This window comes from Bos mutus, chromosome 20 (genome assembly GCF_027580195.1).
Source record: "Bos mutus isolate GX-2022 chromosome 20, NWIPB_WYAK_1.1, whole genome shotgun sequence".
Lineage (NCBI taxonomy): Eukaryota > Metazoa > Chordata > Mammalia > Artiodactyla > Bovidae > Bos > Bos mutus.
This window is the reverse complement of record NC_091636.1, coordinates 26,336,325-26,355,395: the sequence shown is the minus strand read 5'-3', so window position 1 is coordinate 26,355,395 and position 19,071 is coordinate 26,336,325. Positions and strand designations below refer to the sequence as shown.

At 39.3% G+C, this 19,071-nt stretch overlaps 1 long non-coding RNA gene across 1 annotated transcript in view; it reads right to left on the bottom strand.

The window, feature by feature from the left end:
• The window catches only part of LOC138984237 (uncharacterized), a 48,500-nt gene that overhangs the window by 14,189 nt on the left and 15,240 nt on the right, over positions 1–19,071 (bottom strand). The window contains exon 2 of the long non-coding RNA XR_011461506.1: positions 13,252–13,388. This is a non-coding gene — a long non-coding RNA (uncharacterized lncRNA). The remainder of the gene's footprint in view (positions 1–13,251; positions 13,389–19,071) is intronic.

Below are 19,071 nucleotides of genomic sequence, written 5' to 3'. Positions count from 1 at the left end.
GGGAGTTAGAAGTGTCTGGAGTAGTTCAGAGAGTCCCAGCTAATTTTCAAGTGAGAGGCAGACATCCTTTAGTTGTAGGATCACAATAGGATGCAGGCAAGAAGCTACCTAAGGAGTGCCCTTTCATTGCCTCCTCTGTAGGGCCAGCAGATGCTCCTAGTCCAAAGGCCAGAGGTCCACACTTCCCATGCAGCCCTGTTTCTGACCCCAGGCAGTTACTGGCATTCTCTCTGTAAACAGCTTTCTTTCTCCTTGAATTTCTCCAATTCCTTGACTGACCTCCTTCAAGGTACCACCTCATACCTCTCTTTCTATTCTTCAGCACAGATATACCTAATCTACAGCCTATTTTCTTTCCTCTGTGCCCATGTGTGTGTATGTGTGTGTGTGTATGTGTACAGGTGTGTGTGTGTGTATGGTGTGGTGTGTGTTTCACAAGCTTTTATACTCCACTCTCCTCCAGGCCTCTCCTCTGATTTTCCTGTCTTAGAATAAATAACAACAAACAGCAATTATTTACTGTTTATTTTTTTCTCATACTGTCATAAAAATCCTAGTCTTCCTTTAAGCAACATAAATATCTCTGCCTCTGTCTGACATTATGATCAGGAAATCCAGGGAGGAAAGAAAAGGCCAAAGTTAAATATTTCTTGCTCTTATTTTGTTATTTCTTCCTAGAACATAAGCTCCCTGAGGGCAGACACTTTGCTCGTTTTTTCGTTGTGACAGCTTCTGTAGTTGGTATACAGTATGGCATGTGTTAATAAATTTTGTAGGACCAATGCACAAACGACCATATTTCCAGCCTTAACTCCTCCAGTGCTCTTTTTTATCCATAACTCAACCAGTTTTTCAAGGCCCAGGTTAAGTCTTCCTCTTCCAAGAAGCCTTCCCTGCATATCCTATTTTTCTCGAACTCCTCTAGCAATTTTCTCTTTATTTCACACTACCTCCTTGTTTGCTATTTCAATAACTTTTAGCTAATTTATTTTTTGAAAGCAAATAACATTTTCAACAACTTTACAATAAATATTGTAGTGACTTTCATTCAAGTTGTTTCTTAGAAATCCTTAAAGCAGACCAATGGCACCATTCCAAGAGTCTAATTCAAGAAAAGTAAGTTGGGTGAAAACAATGCTCTCTGGGTACACAGCCCTTTGACTCTTTGACTTGTCATTATTCTTTTATTTTTAATATGTGTCATATTTCCTTCTCACTTCCTTCATGAACAAAGGATTGTGTGTTTTGCCCTACAGAGATGAGCGTGGCTCGAGGCACGTAGTAAATTCCTACTGATTACTTGATTGATTTTAAAGACACAAGGGTTACTTTAGAGATTCTGAGGTTCTTCACATGGCTGACTGTGGTAAATGTGTCCTTCCTAATTGACAGGAAGGTCCCCTCAGTCTTGTGTTGTGGTTATAATGTTCTGTGAACAATAAAATAAAATGTGTATGACTGTAAACACATCTGCGCTCCCATCCTTCATCGGAATAGAAATAATAAAGCCTACGAAAATGATTCATTCAGGCTTAAGGGGATGTTTCTATTTGTTCTGAAATGTGGCCTTTGACTAGGAGAAAATTAAAATTCTAGGATGCTTGGGCTCTTGAATGTTCTTTTCCTTTTCTAAACTTTGTCTCAGTTCAGAGCTGCCTTAGCAATTTTTTGCCAGCAACTGAAAGGAAGAGATTATTTTTGCCACAGCATTTGTCTCCATTTCAGCAATGAAAACAAATGTTCAAAAGGTACTGGCAGAACAACTCAAATCTGAAGAGGTAATTTTTCTTACACATCAATCGTTAATATTGAAAAATGAGGCAATAATATTGATGGGATGTTATCCTAAACTCTAGTAAACTACAGAACATTTTGATTAAAAGAAGCAAAAACTAAAGAGAAATAAAAAAGGGCATCATTAAGCAAGGAAGCCTGTTTCAGTGAGAGAAAAAGGCTTTGATTATTTGCCCCAAGATCCAGTAGTGTTGGTTGGGAAGGAAATGATGAGGGTTTGTGTAAGTAACCCAAGCCCAGTCCCCTTCTACCACAAATCTCTCATCTCAGAATTTTATATTCCTGAGCTCTAATGCTCTTTGCTGGTAAAGCACACACATGTATGTTGTTAGTGGTTTCTCTACAATTATAAAACAATTAGGGTTGTTGAGCTTTCTTCTAATGGAGGACACATAGACATGTACTTCAACTAAGATTTAAAAAGAATCATGGACATTTGAAGGGCAGCGGCTTTTAGGTGTGAGTCTTTTCTCAATTTTTTGCTGGTTTATTTGTTTACACAAATAATATAGTCCTTGGTTTGATAATTTATAGGAAAGAATCATTTCATAAATATGTTCTAACCTGAAAAACTTCGTGCATGTGGTGAATAGGTCACCTCAACCCAGATGAATTTTACAAGGGTTTTGAGTCTCCAGAGATTCAGACAATTTCTAGGTGCTTGGACTCTGGATAAGTTTCAGTGGACAAGGTAAAAATCATCTTTCACGGCAATATGTGCTCTTGACATTGGGACTAGTCTCTTAATTCTTTTGCCTACAGGGGACTCTAGCCAGATCTTAATGGCACAGTATTTTCCATATCCTCATCTCCTCAGTCAACTGGTAAAAGTAATCCAAGACTGTAAGCAAAAAAAAAGAAAAGCATCATTATCTTTTGGTCAATCTGGATAAACTTAAAAATGAGAAACAGGAGCCAATAATAAACCATAAAATTCCCAAACTGTAGTTAAAGTAGCCCCTCTTTGGACTCAGAATTTCACAGAAAGTTACAGAAAAAATGCTGCAGAAAGGATTCCTTGTTTTCATTCACAAGAAAAAAAATCACTGTGATAACTTTTCTGGTTAAAAGATATATTTGGGGGAAAGATACTGCCAAACCAATGCAAAACCAAGTCATAATATCCAGTACCTTGGGAAAAATAGATTTTAGTTTCTTCATTGAACCATACCTAGGGGAAAAAATTCTAAGATCAACTAGAAAGAAGAAAAACACTTAAAAGTAAATTTCCATTTTCCTTATCATTAAAATGGAGATAATTATATTGGCAATGAAAATAAGCACTGAACAGGGACAGGCCAGAGTGACAAAATCCTGACAGCATCAGTATAAAGTAAGAGAAAACTAAGGAGTAGGTCTAATTGGTTTTGACCCTACAATATGTTTGGTAATTGTGTCCTATTCTTTATCTATATTTTTGTTTCACAGTCATCTTTACATATTTCTTTCACCAGCTTATCTGGTGTCATAGTAGAGAAGTGTAGACAATTTGGATAGTATGATGAAAGTAAAGTTCAATACTGTAATGAGCAATATTGCATAGGAACCTGGACTGTTAGGTCCATTAATCAAGGCAAATTGGAAGAGGTCAAACAGGAAATAGCAAGAGTGAACATTGACATTTTAGGAATAAGCGAATTAAAATGGACTGGAATGGGTGAATTTAACTCAGATGATCATTATATCTACTACCATGGGCAAGAATCCCATAGAAGAAATAGAGTCATAGCCAACATCATAGTCAACAAGAGTCCAAAATGCAGTACTTGGATGCAGTCTCAAAAATGACAGAATGATTTCTGTTTGTTTCCAAGGCAAACGATCCAATATCACAATAATCCAAGTCTGTGCCCCAACCAGTAACGCTGAAGAAGCTGAAGTTGAATGGTACTATGAAGACCTACAAGACCTTATAGAACTAACACCCCCCAAAAATGTCCTTTTCACTATAGGGGATTGGAGTGCAAAAGTAGGAAGTCAAAAAATACCTGGAGTAACAGGCAAATTTAGCCTTGGAGTATGGAATGAAGCAGGGCAAAGGCTAATAGAGTTCTGCCAAGAGAATGCACTGGTCATAGCAAACACCCTCTTCCAACAAGACAAGAGAAGACCCTATACATGGACATCACTGTACTCAGACTGATTATATTCTTTGCAGCCAAAGACGAAGAAGCTCTATACAGTCAGCAAAAGCAAGACTGGGAGCTGACTGTGGTTCAGATCATGAACTCCTTATTGCCAAGTTCAGACTTAAACTAAATAAAGTAGGGAAAACCACTAGACCATTCAGGTATGACCTAAATCAAAACCCTTATGATTATACAGTGGAAATGACAGATAGATTCAAGGAATTAGATCTGATAGACAGAGTGCCTGAAGAACTATGGATGGAGGTTGGTGACATTATACAAGAGGCAATGATCAAGACTATCCCCAAGAAAAAGAAATGCAAAAAGGCAAAATGGTTGTCTGAGGAGGCCTTACAAACAGCTATAAAAAGAAGAGAAGTGAAAGGCAAAGGAGGAAATGAAAGATATACCTGTTTGAATGCACAGTTCCAAAGAATAGCAGGGAGAGATAAGAAATCCTTCCTCAGTGATCAATGCAAAGAAATAGAGAAAAAAACAATAGAATGGGAAAGACTAGAGATTGCTTCAAGAAAATTAGAGATACCAAGAGGATATTTCATCGAAAGATAGGTACAATAAAGGACAGAAATGGTATGGACCTAACAGAAGCAGAAGTATTAAGAAGAGGTGGCAAGAATACACAGAACTATACAAAAAATATCTTCATGACACAGATAATCATGATGGTATGAACACTCACCCAGAACCAGACATCCTGGAATACGAAGTCAAGTGGGCCTTAGGAAGCATCACTATGAACAAAACTAGTGGAGATGATGGAATTCCAGTTGAACTATTTCAAATCCTAAAAGATGATGCTGTGAAAGTGCTGCACTCAATATGCCAGCAAATTTGGAAAACTCAGCAGTGGCCACAGGACTGGAAAAGGGCAGTTTTCATTCCAATTCCAAAGAAAGGCAATGTCAAAGAATGCTCAAACTACCACACAATTGCAGTCATCTCACATGCTAACAAAGTAATGCTCAAAATTCTCCAAGCTAGGTTTCAACACTACATAAACTGAGAACTTCCATATGTTCAAGGTGGATTAAAAGTCAGAGGAACCAGAGATCAAATTGCCAACATCTGCTGAATCATAGAAAAAGCAAGAGAATCCCAGAGAAATATCTTCTTCTGCTTCATTGATTATGTTAAAGCCTTTGACTGTGTGGATCACAAAAAGCTATGGAAAATTCTTAAAGAGACAGAAATACCAGACCACCTGACCTGCCTCCTGAGAAATCTATAGGCAGGTCAAGAAGCAACAGTTAGAACTGGACATGGGATAACAGACTGGTTTCAAATCAGGAAAGGAGTACATCAAGGCTGTATATTGTCACTCTGCTTATTTAACTTATACACAGAGTATATCATGAGAAATGCTGGACTGGATGAAGCACAAGCTAGAATCAAGATTGCCAGGAGAAATATCAATAACCTCAGATATGCAGATGACACCACTCTTAAGACAGAAAGTGAAGAAGAATTAAAGAGTCTCTTGATGAAAATGAAAGAGGAGAGTGAAAAAGTTGGCTTAAAACTTAACATTCAGAAAACTAAGATCATGGCATCTGGTCCCATCACTTCATGGCAAATAGATGAGGAAACAGTGGAAACAAGGACAGACCTTATTTTTGGGGGTTCCAAAATCATTGCAGATGGTGACTGCAGCCATGAAATTAAAAGACGCTTGCTTCTTGGAAGAAAAGTTAGGACCAACCTACACAGCATATTATAAAGCAGAGACATTACTTTGCCAACCAAGATCTGTCTAGTCAAAGCTATGGTATTTCCAGCAGTCATGTATGGATGTGAGAGTTGGACCATAAAGAAAGCTGAGTGCTGAAGAATTGATGCTTTTGAACTGTGGTGTTGGAGAAGACTCTTGAGAGTCCCTTGGACAGTAAGGAGATCCAACCAGTCCATCCTAAAGAAAATCAGTCCTGAATATTCACTGGAAGGACTGATGCTGAAGCTGAAACTCCAATACTTTGGCCACCTGATGCGAAGAACTGACACATTTGAAAAGACTCTGATGCTGGGAGGGATTGGGGGCAGGAGGAGAAGGGGACGACAGAGGATGAGATGGTTGGATGGCATCACCGACTCAACGGACATGAGTTTGAATAAACTCGTGTTTATGAGGCCTGGGCGTGCTGCAGTCCATGGGGTCGCAGAGTTGGACGTGACTGAGTGAGTGAACTGAACTTACAAGCTTGGCTTCTGTAACAAAGATCCTAAAATAACAATGGCTTAATCAGAGTAGAAATGCATTTCTCTTTTGTATCACAGTCTGAATATAACAGTGATGGTGTCAGGGACTCAGACTAATTGTTTGCTCTGTCAACCTCAACCCTCATCTTCCATTTGTGCCCTAAAACAGCTACTCTACTTCCGCCTTCACCTGAGAAGAGACCCATTCCATTAATGGCAGGTTTCAGAATCTTTGCATATCATTTCGATTCATACTCTTTTGGCTGTAGCTTGGTCACGTAACCACACTTTGGCTGAATGTGTGACCGGAAATGTAATCTTTGAACTGGAAGTATATGCCTCTGGTAACTGCATGGGTCTCTTACTTTTCATGCTCCATTTGCTATTGGTCCTTTGGCATTTCACCTGACTTTCAGGATTCTTATTGTTTTAGGGACAAAACTTACTTTCAGACACACTTTATGTGCTTTGGTAAGAGTTCATGGTGCTTCCCATCTATTTATTGGTCAATCACCAATATTAAGCATCTTAAAGCCAAAAGTGAAGTTGCTCAGTCGTGTCCGACTCTTTGTGACCCTGGACTGTAGCCTACCAGGCTTCTCCGTCCATGGGATTTTCCAGACAAGAGTAATAGAGTGGGTTGCCATTTCCTTCTCCAGGGGCTCTTCCTGATCCGGGGATCGAACCCAGGTCGATCGAACCCACAATGCAAGCAGATGCTTTACCCTCTGAGCCACCAGGGAAGGCACTAATGGTACTATTTGCCCTTGCTTTCTAGTTCTTCCCTGATGGATACCTCTGACATTAGCCTAAGATTTTAGTTTATTTTTGCTTGCCATAATGTTTATTATAGTACTCAAGTCCTACTAAATTTTCACTCTAAATTGCCCCTTAGGGTCTTCAGTTATTAGATTCGCTGTGCTCGTGTGTGTGTGTGTGTGTGTGTGTGTATTTGTGTGCACGCTTGTGTGTTTGTGTGTGAGAGAATAAAAGTTTTATTGGTGAGTGTGCGATGGCCTTGGTTGGAGTAGGCATGAGCTTGGTAATTTGAAAGATCAACTAGAAAATCTGGGCAAGATTTTTAAAATATTTGGAGATATCCCAAAGAAAACAGCCAGTGGAAAATATTAGAGCTGTATTCTAAGAGAACAAAGCTAAAAGGTCAAGCATTTAGGTTCACTTTTCTCCTAAAGGCCTCTACAACTTCGCCCAGAACCTGAGCAGAGTATTCCTCACACACACAGATGTGTCCTCTTTGTAATAATTCATCAAGCTCTAACCCTGGAGGAAGGCATGGCAACCCACTCCAGTATTCTTGCTGGGAAAATCCCATGGCCAGAGGAGCCTGGAGGGCTACAGTCCATGGTGTCCCAAAGAGTCAGACATGACTAAAGTGATAGAGCACAGAGCACATCACACTATAAAATAAGAATCTGTATAATTTCAATGTGTTATATACTTAAAAAATTTAAAAGAAGTCATGTTTGAAATCAAACAAATGAAAGAAATCATATAGAAAACAATATAACACCTGTGGGCCCAAGATTAAAAATTATTCTATCATTTAAACAATTTTATTTATTTATAATAGACATTTTGGATATAACCAGAGTTCTACCCTCATTTGTGTTTTGCCTCCTTACAGAAAACGTCATACAGAATTTGATATATCATTCTTATGCAAAGATTTGTGATTTTACTATACATATAATAAGCATAAAGATATGTCTGATGATGAAAGTAAAGTCCAATGTTGTAAAAATCAATACTGCAAAGGAAGCTGGAATGTTAGGTCCATGAACCAAGGTAAATAGGACATGGTCAAGCAGGAGACAGCAAGAATATCTTAGGAATCAGTGAACTAAAATGGATGGGAATGGGTGGATTTACTTCAAATGACCACAGGTGAGGAAAGAAGAGAAGCAAAAGGCAAGGGGAAAAGGGAAAGATAACTCTGAATGCAGAGTTCTAGAGAACAGCAAAGAGAGATAAGTAGGCCTTCTTAAGTGAATAATGCAAAGAAATAGAGAAAAACAATAGAATGGGAAAGACTAGAGATCTCTTCAAGAAAATTAGAGATACCAAGGGAATATACATGCAAACATGGGCACAAAACAGAGCAGAAACAGCATAGACCTAAGAGAAGCAGAAGATATTAAGAAGACATGGCAGTAATGCACAGCAGAACTATACAAAAAAGGCCTAATGACTCAGATAACAACAGTGGTGTGGTCATTCACCTAGAGCCAGACATCTTAGCGTACAAAGTCAAGAGGGCCTTAGGAAGCTTTATTACAAACAAAGCTAGTGGAGGTGATGGAATTCCAGCTGAGCTATTTCAAATTCTAAAAGATGATGCTATGAAAGTGCTATACTCAATGTCACAAATGTGGAAAGCTCAGCAGTGGTCACAGGACTGGAAAAGGTCAGTTTTCATTCAAATTTCAAAGAAATTTCAAATACCAAAGAATGTTCAAACTATCATACAGTTGTGTTCATTTTCACTGCTAGTAATTTTATGCTCAAAATCCTTCAAGCTAGGCTTCGGCAGTATGTGAACTGAGAACTTCCAGATGTACAAACTGGGTTTAGAAAAGGCAGAGGAACCAGAAATCCAGTTGCCACCATTCATTTGATCACAGAAAAAGCAAGAGAATTCCAGAAAAAAAATCTACTTATGCTTCACTGAGTATGAAAACGTCTTTGACTGTGTTGATCACAAAAAAATTCTGGAAAATTCTTTAAGAACTGGGTATACCAGACCATTTTACTTGTCTCCTGAGAAACCTGTATGCAGCTCATGAAGCAACAGTTAGAATCAGACATGAAACAACAGACTGGTTCCAAATAGGAAAAGGAGTACGTCAAGGCTGTATATTGTCACCCTGCTTATTTAACTTATATGCAGAGTACATCATGAGAAATGCTGGGCTGGAAGAAGCACAAGCTGGAATCAAGATTGCCGGGAGAAATATCAATAACTTCAGATATGCAGATGGCACCACCCTTATGGCAGAAAGTGAAGAGGAACTAAAAAGCCTCTTGATGAAAGTGAAAGAGGAAAGTGAAAAAGTTGGCTTAAAGCTCAACATTCAGAAAACTAAGATCATGGCATCTGGTCCCATCACTTCATGGCAAATAGATGGGGAACAGTGGAAATAGTGTCAGACTTTATTTTTCTGGGCTCCAAAATCACTGCAGATGGTGACTGCAGCCATGAAAGTAAAAGACGCTTACTCCTTGGAAGGAAAGTTATGACCAACCTAGATAGCATATTCAAAAGCAGAGACATTACTTTGCCAACAAAGGTTCGTCTAGTCAAGGCTATGGTTTTTCCAGTGGTCATGTACAGATGTCAGAGTTGGGCTGTGAAGAAAGCTGAGTGCCGAAGAATTGATGCTTTTGAACTGTGGTGTTGGAGAAGACTCTTGAGAGTCCCTTGGACTGCAAGGGGATCCAACCAGTCCATTCTGAAGGAGATCAGCTCTGGGATTTCTTTGGAAGGACTGATGCTGAAGCCGAAACTCCAGTACTTTGGCCACCTCATGCTAAGAGTTGACTCATTGGAAAAGACTCTGATGCTGGGAGGGATTGGGGGCAGGAGGAGAAGGGGATGACAGAGGAAGGGATGGCTGGATGGCATCACTGACTCGATGGATATGAATTTGGGTAAACTCCGGGAGTTGGTGATGGACAAGGAGGCCTGGTGTGCTGCAATTCATGGAGTCGCAAAGAGTCGGACATGACTGAGCGACTGAACTGAACTGAACTGGAAATTACTATGTGTGTGCTCAGTTGCTCAGTTGTGTCTGACTCTTTGTCAGACTGTGGCCCATCAGGCTCCTCTGTCCATGGGATTTTCCAGGCAGGAATACTGGAGTGGGTTGCCATTTCCTTCTCCAAAAGTCATATATTAAAGCCCCCAGTGTGTCTCTGTTTGAAAGTGAGGCCTCTGAGGAACTAATTAAGTTTAAACGAGGTCATAAGGGTAGAACCCTGATCCAACTGGTTTATTGTCCTCATGAGAAGAGACACTAGAGCTTCCTTTCTCTCTCTCTGTCTCTCTGCAAGCAGGCACCAATAAAAGGTCATGTGAGGACATAGCAAGAAGGCAGCCATCTACAAGCCAGGAAGAAAGATCTTACCAGAAATGGACCCTGACAGCTTTTTAACCTCGGAGTTTCAGCCTCAAAAATTATGAGAAAAGATATTTTTTCTGTTTAAGCCACCCAGTCTGCTATTTTGTTATGGCAGCCAAAACAGACTAATACAACTGGAATAAGATAAAGTATAACTTGTAAACATCAAGTAGTTGAATTCCGTGTTTTTAACCCAATCTGGTAGTCCTTGTTTTTTAACTGATGAGGTTAATTCACTTAAACTTATTCTCTCCCTGACAGTTTTCATTTCTATCACTATGTCTTATGCTTTCTATATCACATATTTTTCTTTATTATTTTCCCTCTTCTCAAAACAAGTATCTGACTGAATTATTGTCCTTAATTCTTTCTTTCCTTTCATCAGGCTGGGAAATTATACCCTTTAATGTTTATGATGTTATGGTTTATGCTTTGATTTTTAAAATGCTTGCCTTCTGAACAAAGTTCAAAGTGAATCAATAATTTTACCACATTTCCAAATATTACAAGGACTTTAGAAACTTTAACTCTGATTTCTCCCTCTTCTCTTATATGTCATTTTCTCAGATTTTTATTTCAACTTTGTTTTTATGAATCTCACATTGTTCATAATTATTGTCATTTTTTATATTGTTAACATGTGTTTAGGTTTACCCTATGTTTGCCAATTATTTTGCCCACGATTGCTTTTGGAAACCTCTCTTCCTTCTGGGTCCAATTTTCTTTTTTCTGAGGTAAATACTTTAATAATTGCTTTAGCAAGGGTATGTGGGTGGTAAAGTCTCCATGTCTTTTTGGTTTAAATTGTCTTTATTATGCTTTCACTCTTGACTGATGGTTTGTCTGATTTATAATTCTAGATTGACAGCTATTTTTCTCAGCAATGTGACAATATTAGCCAATTGTACTCTAGTTCTATTGTTACCATGAGGAATCAATTGTAAATCGTTTTTCCTTTATTTATCTTACTTAAAAGTTTTATTCTGGGACCTAAGGATTCACATTTTTCATCAAGTTCATAAAATTATTTTGTTACTATTAGACTATTCATTCTTTTTCTTTTCCCTCTTAAACTTTTAATAGATATATAATAGATATTCTCATTCTCTCTTCATGTCACTGAATCTCCCTTTCATATTTTTAATTTATCTTCCTCAATTGCATTTTACTTAATTTTCTTAGATCTATCTTCTAGTTCAATATTTTTGCTTCAGCTGTTTCTAATTTGCTCCATAAGCCATTTGGTTATTGCTTAATTTTTAAAGTTCCATTTGATTCAATTTAATCCAATGGTTCTTGGCATTTGTTTCTTTTGTATTTTTTATTATGTTTAATTATTTGAACACAATAATTTTATGTTTGCCATTAGAATATGCTATAATGTGAAAATATTGATCTAACACTTCTACCTGTTACATATTTAGTTTCTTATCCATCTTGGATTGTTTACTTGTAAAAGTTGAACTCCAGCTGCATTTCATCAGAGGGAGTCATGGAGCAGATGTGCTGTGGAGTGGCCCTGTGTTCACGTCTGGCAAGTGCTCCAGAATTATCGTTGGTAAGTACAGGAGCACACCGGTATTCACTTCTCAGTGTGAGGATATCAAAACCCTGAGGGCCCTGAGGAGAGTGTAAATGCAAACCCCACCTTTGTGTGTGGAGCAGACCCAAATTATAAACCATCTGGGAACTCAGGCAAAGACAGATGAACCTTTCTGTGGCCTTCCTATGTCACTGCACACAGCACTTCGGTCCTGTACTTTACTCCAGAAGAGACTTTTAAAGCTTCCAGTTCTCTCCTAAGAGGCTTAAGGATTCATTCTGCTACCCTGAGGGTCTTAAAGCTCTTAGGACACTTGAACCAGGAAAATCCTAACATCTGGTTTCCATCCCACATGCTTTCACCTGGAGTTAACCACCAAGGGAAGTCTCAACAGTGGGATTGTGCTCTGCTTGTCCAATTGCCTGATACCTGAGAATTGTTCTTACTTTTCCTGTTATCTCAACTATGCATTTTGAATAATGTTATATTTTGTGTACTTGGGGGAAAGGATTCAGGTAAATGAATCCACATTATTTAAGGAACAAGAAGCCTTGAACCTGTTTCTTTAAATGTCTCAAATTTTGAAGAGTTTGATGGCTGATACAAAGTTACTTTATTATTTAGGCCACCTAAATAACACTCAAGAAAAAGTAACATTAGTTTAGGCATAATGATTACAAGGTCAGGTCTTGATGTTTCCCTAGAGTCTACCTTCTAGGAAGTATGTTCTTATATTCAGTAATCCTGTTAGTGGCTTGAATCACTGCATAAGCATGTATGTTTCATTGAAAACTCAAGTTTTCATGAATTTAAAGAAACTGTATCCCAACTGAGGGGCTCAAATTAACATAGGAATATTTTATGTTCACTAACCACGTCACACATTAATTTGAATCTGTGCTTTTTACCCTGGTGTCTCAGATAGTAAAGAATCTACCTGCAATGCAGGAGATGAGTTTGATCCCCAGGTTGGGAAGGTCCCCTGGAGAAGGAAATGGTAACCCACTCCAGTATTCTTGTCTAGAGAATTCCATGGGCAGAGCAGACTGGCGGGGTACAATCCATGGAGCTGTAAGAGTTGGACATGACTGAGTGACTCACACACACACACACACACACACACACACAAGCACATCCCAATTGAGAGGCTCAAATTAACATGTGGAATATTTTATGTTCACTAACATTAATTTGAATCTATGCTTTTTACCCTGAGAACGTGAAGCAAGCTGGGGTTTCACAGCTATTTAAATCTCCTCTAAATAAGCAGAGTTGTGGGACATCCTTGGTGGTCCAGTGGCTAAGATTCCATGCACCACTGATCTTGGTGCAGATTCAATGACCAAGATCCCACATACCACATGGCACAAGCAAAGAAAGAAGAACTGTATTCCTGAAACAAAAAGGAATATACTGGCAAGAGAAGACTCACGTTGAGTTGATAACACATGGGTCAAATGCCTCTCTTCTTAGTTTATAATCATCTTTAAGGTAGGCAAAGTAGTGTACAAATTATCTTCGAAACTCTGAAGTAAAACATCAAGCTTGTACACGGTGGATGCTACATAGCTGTGGAAAGAAGAGAGGAGAGAGAGTGTGACGATGGCAGGAAAGGAGGAAAAGATGTAAGAAGGAAAGAAGGGGGAAGGAGAAAGGAGGCAACTTTGTTCATCAATATGATACCCATAAAGAAAAAGGAAACCTAACTCACTTCTAGAACCTGGGCATCTGGGGCATAAATGCAGATGTCCTTAAGTATTACTTTAAATGTTTCAGTTCAGTGAGATCATACAGATTCCACCAATATGATTAAAGATTTTAGCTCCATGCACCCACTCCAGTGTTCTTGCCTGGAGAATCCTGGGGACGGGGGAGTGTGGTGGGCTGCTGTCTATGGGGTTACACAGAGTTGGACATGACTGAAGCAACTTAGCAGCAGCAACAGCAGCAGCAAAGTTTACATAAAAATCTCTTGAGCTACATGTCTAAACTGGAATTTGGGAGGCAGTCCTAAGATGGCAGAGGAATAGGACGGGGAGACCACTTTCTCCCCCACAAATTCATCAAGAGAACATTTAAACACTGAGTAAATTCCACAAAACGACTTCTGAATGCTGGCAGAAGACATCAGGCACCAAGAAAAGCAGCCCATTTTCTTCAAAAGGAGGTAGGAAAAATATAAAAGACAAAAAAAGAGACAAAAGAGGTAGGGACGGAGCTGTGTCCTGGGAATGGAGTCTTAAAAAGAGAGAAGTTTCCAAACACCAGAAAACACTCTCACTGCCGAGCCTGTGGCGAGCCTTGGAAGCACAGAGGGCAACATAATAGGGAGGAAAAATAAGTAAATAATGAAAACCCACAGATTACGAGCCAAACGGTAACTCCCCCATCGGAGAAGCAGCGCAGACGCCCGCACCTGCCACTAGCAAGCAGGGTCTGGGCAGGGAGGCACGGGCTGCCTTGCTTAGAGTAAGGCTTGGGCCTGAATGCCCCGAGGCTAATCAGAGCGAACTAATATGGGCTAGCAAACCAGACTGTGGGATATCCACCACGTGAAAAGCCCTAAGATACCGCCAGACCCGCGCACAGAACAAAGTGCTGAACAGAACTAGCTGGCTGCAGACCATCCCCCTCTGGTGACAGGCAGCCAGAGCCAGAAGGGGGCAATTGCAGCCCCAGAGAGACATTATCTACCTAACTGCAAGCAGGCTTCTTTGCTAACTAAGACTTCTTGGGGTTCTGGACAGTCATCAGCTGCCTGAGAAGGTGGGCCGGTTGTACACCCAGAAAACTGAGCGGCAGGGATGGGAAAGGCAATACGTCGCACTAACTATGCTCGCCAAACATCTCATCACCTGAGATTCTCCGAGCTGGGAAGGGCACAAAATGCAGGCCCAACGGAGTCTGCGCCTCTGAGGACTACCCGAGTGCCTGAACCTGAGTGGCTTAGACCTGGGAGGTGCATGCAGCCCAGGGCTGGCCTCAGACAATTCCCTGCGGAGCAACCTAGAGCCTGAGCTCTGGGCAGGGAGGGTGCACGCGCCGTGAAGAGGGGGGGAGGGGGGCAGGCCCAGTGCGGCTGAGTTAGTTGTTTGCAGCGTCCCTCCTTCCCCACAGCGCGACTGAACAAGTGAGCCTAAAGAAAGTGTCCACCACCGCCCCTATGTGTCAGAGTGGAAATCAGACACTGAAGAGACCAGCAAACAGAAGCTAAAACCGAGGGAACCACCTTGGAAGTGACAGGTGCAATAGATTAAAACCCTGTAGTTAGTACCAACTACATACGAAGGGGCCTATAGATCTTGAGAAATACAAGCCAGACCAAGGAACTATCCGAAAATGAACTGACCCCACACTGCCCACAACAACACCAGAAAAAGTCCTAGATATATTTTCACTATTTTTACGATCATTCATTTCTTTTAAAAAATTTTTAAAAAAAATTTTAAGTCCTCTATTATTCCTTTAATTTTCATTTTTATAACCTACTATTACTTATCAAAAAAGATCATTTTTTAAAGCAAACTTCATATACATATATATTTTTTAATAACTTTTGTGACTTTTTTTTTCTTCTTCTTCTTCTTTTCTTTAATGTTGTATTTTTGAAAATCCAACCTCTACTCTAGAATTCTAATCTTTGCTTTTTGGTATTTGTTATCAATTTTGTACCTTTAAGAACCCAATCTTCAGTACCCATTTTTACTTGGGAGCGAGATTACTGGCTTGACTGCTGTCTCCCTCTTTGGACTCTCCTTTTTCTCCACCAGGTCGCTTCTGTCTCCTCCCTCCCCCTTCTCTTCTCTACCCAACCCTGTGAATCTCTGTGTGTTCCAGATGGTGGAGAACACTTAGGGAACTGATTACTGGCTGGATCTGTCTCTCTCCTTTTCATTCCCCCCTTTTATCCTCCTGGCCACCTCTATCTCCTTCCTCCCTCTTCTCTTCTCTGTATAACTCCATGAACATCTCTGAGCAGTCCAGACTGTGGAGCACACATAAGGAAGTGATTACTGGCTAGCTTGCTCTCTCCTCTTTTGATTCCACCTCATCTCATTCAGGTCACCTCTAACTCCCTCCTCCCTCTTCTCTTCTCCATGTAACTCTGTGAACCTCTCTGGGTGTCTCTCACTGTGGAGAAACTTTTCATCTTTAACCTAGACGTTTTATCAGTGGTGCTATATAGAAGGAGAAGTCTTGAGACTACTGTAAAAATAAGACTGAAAACCAGAAACAGGAGGCTTGAGTCCAAATCCTGAGAACATCAGAGAACACCTGACTCCCGGGAACATTAATCAATAGGAGCTTATCAAACCCCTCCATACCTACACTGAAACCAAGCACCACAAAAGGGCCAACAAGTTCCAGAGCAAGACATACCACGCAAATTCTCCAGCAACACAGGAACACAGCCCTGAGCTTCAATATACAGGCTGCCCAAAGTTACTCCAAACCACTGACATCTCATAACTCATTACTAGACACTTCATTGCACTCCAGAGAGAAGAAATCCAGCTCCACCCACCAGAACACCGACACAAGCTTCCCTAACCAAGAAACCTAACCAAGCCACTGATACAACCCCACCTACAGCGAGGAACCTCCATAATAAAGATAACTCCACAAACTGCAAGAATACAGAAAGGCCACCCCAAACTCAGTAATATAAACAAGATGAAAAGACAGAAGAATACCCAGCAGGTAAAGGAACAGGATAAATGCCCACCAAACCAAACAAAAGAGGAAGAGATAGGGAATCTACCTGATAAAGAATTCTGAATAATGATAGTGAAAATGATCCAAAATCTTGAAATAAAAATGGAATCACAGATAAATAGCCTAGAGACAAGGACTGAGGAAATGCAAGAAAGGTTTAACAAGGAACTAGAAGAAATAAAAAAGAGTCAATATATAATGAATAATGCAATAAATGAGATCAAAAACACTCTGGAGGCAACAAATAGTAGAATAACAGAGGCAGAAGATAGGATTAATGAATTAGAAGATACAATGGTAGAAATAAATGAATCAGAGAGGAAAAAAGAAAAACAAATTAAAAGAAATGAAGACAATCTCAGAGACCTCCAGGACAATATTAAACGCTACAACATTCAAATCATAGGAGTCCCAGAAGAAGACAAAAAGAAAGACCGTGAGAAAATACTTGAGGAGATAATAGTTGAAAACTTCCCTAAAATGGGGAAGGAAATAATCACCCAAGTCCAAGAAACCCAGAGAGTCCCAAACAGGATAAACCCAAGGCAAAACACCCCAAGACACATATTAATCAAATTAACAAAGATCAAACACAAAGAACAAATATTAAAAGCAGCAAGGGAAAAACAACAAATAACACACAAGGGGATTCCCATAAGGATAACAGCTGATGTTTCAATAGAAACTCTTCAGGCCAGGAGGGAATGGCAGGACATACTTAAAGTGATGAAAGAAAATAACCTACAGCCCAGATTACTGTACCCAGCAAGGATCTCATTCAAATATGAAGGAGAAATCAAAATCTTTACAGACAAGCAAAAGCTGAGAGAATTCAGCACCACCAAACCAGCTCTCTAACAAATGCTAAAGGATATTCTCTAGACAGGAGACACAAAAATGGTGTATAAAGTCAAACCCAAAAGAATAAAGTAAATGGCAATGGGATCATACTTATCAATAATTACCTTAAATGTAAATGGGTTGAATGCTCCAACCAAAAGACAAAGACTGGCTGAATGAATATAAAAACAAGACCCCTATATATGTTGTCTACAACAGACCCACCTCAAAACAGGGGACACATACAGACTGAAAGTGAAGGGCTGAAAAAAGATATTCCATGCAAATAGAGATCAAAATAAAGCAGGAGTAGCAATACTCATATCAGATAAAATAGACTTTAAAACAAAGGCTGTGAAAAGAGACAAAGAAGGACACTACATAATGATCAAGAAGAAGATATAACAATTATAAATATATATGCACCCAACATAGGAGCACCGCAATATGTAAGACAAAGGCTAACAAGTATGAAAGGGGAAATTAACAATAACACAATAATAGTGGGAGACTTTAATACCCCACTCACACCTATGGATAGATCAACTAAACAGAAAATCAACAAAGAAACACAAACTTTAAATGATACAATAGACCAGTTAAACCTAATTGATATTTATAGGACATTTCACCTCAAAACAATGAATTTCACATTTTTCTCAAGCACACACAGAACCTTCTCCAGGATAGATCACATTCTGGGCCATAAATCTAGCCTTGGTAAATTCAAAAAAATTGAAATCATTCCAAGCATATTTTCTGACCACAATGCAGTAAGATTAGATTTCAATTACAGGAGTAAAACTATTAAAAATTCCAACATATGGAGGCTGAACAACACACTGCTGAATAACCAACAAATCACAGAAGAAATCGTAAAAGAAATCAAAATATGCATAGAAGCGAATGAAAATGAAAACACAACTGAGAACCTATGGGACACTGTAAAAGCAGTGCTAAGGGGAAAGTTCATAGCAATACAGGCATACCTCAAGAAACAAGTCAAATAAATAACCTAATTCTACACCTAAAGCAACTAGAAAAGGAAGAAATGAAGAACCCAGGGTTAGTAGAAGGAAAGAAATTTTAAAAATTAGGGCAGAAATAAATGCAAAAGAAACAAAGGAGACCATAGCAAAAATCAACAAAGCCAAAAGCTGGTTCTTTGAAAGGATAAATACAATTGACAAACCATTAGCCAGACTCATCAAGAAACAAAGGGAGAAAAATCAAATCAATAAAATTAGAAATGAAAATGGAGAGATCACAACAGACAACAGAGAAATACAAAGGATCATGAGACTACTATCAGCAATTATGTGCCAATAAAATGGGCAACATGGAAGAAATGGACAAATTCTTAGAAAAGTACAACTTTCCAAAACTGAACCAGGAAGAAATAAAAAATCTTAACAGACCCATCACAAGCATGGAAATTGAAACTGTAATCAGAAATCTTCCAGCAAACAAAAGCCCAGGTCCAGACGGCTTCACAGCTGAATTCTACCAAAAATTTAGAGAAGAGCTAACACCTATACTACTCAAACTCTTCCAGAAAATTGCAGAGGAAGGTAAACTAACAAACTCATTCTATGAGACCACCATCACCCTAATACCAAAACCTGACAAAGATGCCACAAAAAAAGAAAACTATAGGCCAATATCACTGATGAACATAGATGCAAAAATCCTTAAC